This window comes from Mytilus trossulus, chromosome 14 (genome assembly GCF_036588685.1).
Source record: "Mytilus trossulus isolate FHL-02 chromosome 14, PNRI_Mtr1.1.1.hap1, whole genome shotgun sequence".
Classification (NCBI taxonomy): domain Eukaryota; kingdom Metazoa; phylum Mollusca; class Bivalvia; order Mytilida; family Mytilidae; genus Mytilus; species Mytilus trossulus.
Genome location: NC_086386.1, coordinates 52,287,439 through 52,290,941, shown reverse-complemented (window position 1 = coordinate 52,290,941; position 3,503 = coordinate 52,287,439).

Below are 3,503 nucleotides of genomic sequence, written 5' to 3'. Positions count from 1 at the left end.
AGCCGACTATGTATGTTTAAGTTCCTGACCAAATTTTGTAACGTAACTGACCTGTAAACAATTGTCATACAAACTGAAAGGTTTAGCTAGCTATACAACCAGGTTAAACCCAACATTTTTCTCGGGAAATACCTGTACCAAGTCACATGAATAACAGTTGTTTCCAATTCGTTCCGTAAGTTGATTATCCTTTTAATTTACACTGTGTAATATGCTTCACTAATCCTAATACATTTTGTATTTAGATGAGGAAATCATTTATGCAAAGGCAAAGGACCGTGGTAAAACTTACTTTTTACTTATATACAATGTAATTATATACACATAGTAAAAAGTATTGCATCACCTGGATATTTAAAAACTTGAAAACATGACAACATTGGCATTAAAACAAACAAAACAAGTATGCAAACAAAATTTTTATTACAAAATGAAGGGTTTTTATTGTACAAAAAAATACATTTTACAACTTTTACTGTAGTCGAACTTTACGATGTCAGCCATTTCAAAATTAATCTTTAGATAATTGCTCACATCATGGTTAATTGATATACGCCAAAGAATCAGAACTTTGTGTGCAGCCTCCATTCAAACGGATAACCGCATCTTAACGTCTTCTGATTTCTGCCATAAGTCGACTGATTTGTTGCTAAGGTAGCAGCAACCCTTCCTGATGAAGGGTATTGCTTATTTCATGACGTCTTTGAACTAGAGTGTCCTTTTGTGCATTTTACGCCCGATATGGTCTTATATATGCTCGATATGGTTCAAATTCGGGCTACGATTTGGTCAAGGAAGATTAACCGAATTCCATTGGAGCATTTCATATTCAATTGAAATGTTCATGTTGCCTCTCGTACATGTAGGTTTATCGTTGGGGCATCTTGTCAATTCGTGTCATTTTAATCTTTATATTACTTCCTGTGGTCCTTGGTACCATCTGATATTTTTCGCCACACGTACGAAGGTTAAAAAGAACGAATCAATAAGCTACCGATTTGTTTTACAAAAGCAGCACAACTACACGAAGCCTTTTCATTATGTAAGGCATCGTATCATAGTATGAAAACATTGTGTAAAAGTTGTTGGCGAAAAAAGTCAGGTCTTAGAAGCTTAATTTCAAAATGGTTTATTTTTGCTGATTATCAATCTTGTTTGACGTTTTCATTCTGAAGTTAATGTGAAACCTTTTCATTTAGTCACATGACTTCAAATATTTCAATCCTTAATGAGTTGATTGGAAATACATGTATCAGTATGCAAAGAATGTGGTTGTTTAATTTGAATAATGCTTTGTTGTGCTTCTTTGTGAAGTACATGTATCTGTTTGATTCTGTTCTAATTAAGATTTTGACAGGTTGGTGACTGGTGTACCCCCATTTTGATAATTTTACCTTTCAAATCTAGAGTTTTAACGCATCGATGTAAATGTAAATGATTTATTGCGATGTCATATAAGTGAAATGTTTAGCGCTTAATCTACTATTTTCAACATTTGATTAGGGACTTTCCGTTTTGAATTTTCCTCGGAGTTTTTTTTTATAATCTTTTGGTAAATTTCTGCCAACGAAAAAAATCTCTGTATAACCAAAAAATTATTACACCAGGGTTTCGATATCACAAACTATTCAAAACATTTACTATCATCGGTACAAAGACATCATTTGTAAATGTAAATCACTTTAAGGACACAATATACGTTTAACTACAGTCGTCGACCAGAAGTATTCGTAAAAGCAAAATGGCCGCCAGTCAATGTAAATCTGCACCTGAAAAAAATTAGAACTATTTAACAAGTAACCATAATAAAAATATCCTACCTCAATACTTTGTTATGTTTCCTTTGTTCTTCATTACTCGTAAAATCCTCCTTGTAGTGCTGTTATAGAACGATTTCAGGTAAGTCACAGTTAATTTGTCCCATATGTCACGAATTTCACGTTCAAGGTCTTTGGTATTATTTATTTTCTAAGTTTGAACACGTACCAGGATTATAATTTAGTACGCCAGACTCTGATGTCATTACGCACGTGTCACATGACAACCCAAGGTTTTCCACATGATCATATATATTAAGATTCATTGCCATCACGATTGTGACATGGAGACGACAGACAAATCTTGTTTACCCTTCCGTGACGTGACCGCCGTTGTTGTTTTACGAATACTTACGGCTGAGTACTGTATTTCACATTCAACCTTATGTGCATGATACTATTATATATAATGTACAGACATCTGGTATTCACCTTATACTCTAAAAAAAACAGGTAACTCAATATAGCATAGTTTGGTATCAAAATTGATTCACTCATCGGGTCCTTGCACGGAAAGTAAACACATTTAATCTATAACCAGTTTTTAACACTATACGGGTTATGTATTTTACTAGAACAATATCCGGGTCCATGACTAAATTTAAGTAACTTAAAATTGCTACGCCTTACTTTTAGTGTGATTTCTAGTGTTGATATTGTCAATTAATAAAATCACGGTTTTGTCTGATTTCAATATATTTCTATTTGAATCAATCAAATTGAATCTTATTAATAATCTATAATATTAACAATAAAAAAAAAAGGATTTGTAGTGGCGTAATTTGTTATCAACAGCAACGTCCTCTATTAGGTCAATTATTTTTTTCGTCGTTTTTACGGCATGCCGGATAACACATTGGTAACTGTACTTTATTTTAAGTTTAGTATTTTTGTATTCGTAAATTTGTTACTTATAAAGTCAAATTGACTAAAATACTGCAACCAGAAACAATGTGACAATGATTGAATTATGTAATATCAATCCTATTTAATAACGATAATAACCTCTGTTTATGGAAAATATAATATTGACCTCTAAGTGGTGCGCCTGATACAGCAGTTCGTCGACTGAGTACGATCGAACGCGATTAACACACGGATCGATAACAGTCCAAAATTGGATATATTATTAAACATTGGAGTTTTGTGTCGAAACATTGTGTCAAAGCCAAAGGATTTGGTCCGATCAGGACCGATTTTGGCCTAAACTTTTTGGTTCATCTGACAAAAGATTTTCACCACTTTTTTAACACTTAAGTGTCTATTTCATTTGATTTAATTAGTTTATGCGAAATATTTTAACTGATTTAGTCAGTAAAAACGATCCGATTTAAGCTCAAATATGTAAAATCTACCAAATATACCGACACATGTCACTATTCAGATAGTTTTTGTCAAAAATGAAAGTGGCCGCATTCGTATTCATCCACAACCTTTATATCTGTTACGTATTACTATCTATTACAACTTACACTTCAATATTAAGGATGAACACCAATGTGTCCACCTTCGTTTTACACGTTTTACAACGAAACCGTCTTAAATTTAACAAAAATGCTGGCATTGCGGAGATTTCAGTATGACTTAGTGGTGCTACTACCCGATATATGTATATTATTGAATATATCATTTGATCAAACATACCACTTGGTGTAAATTACCAATTAAGGTAAAGGAACAGTAAAT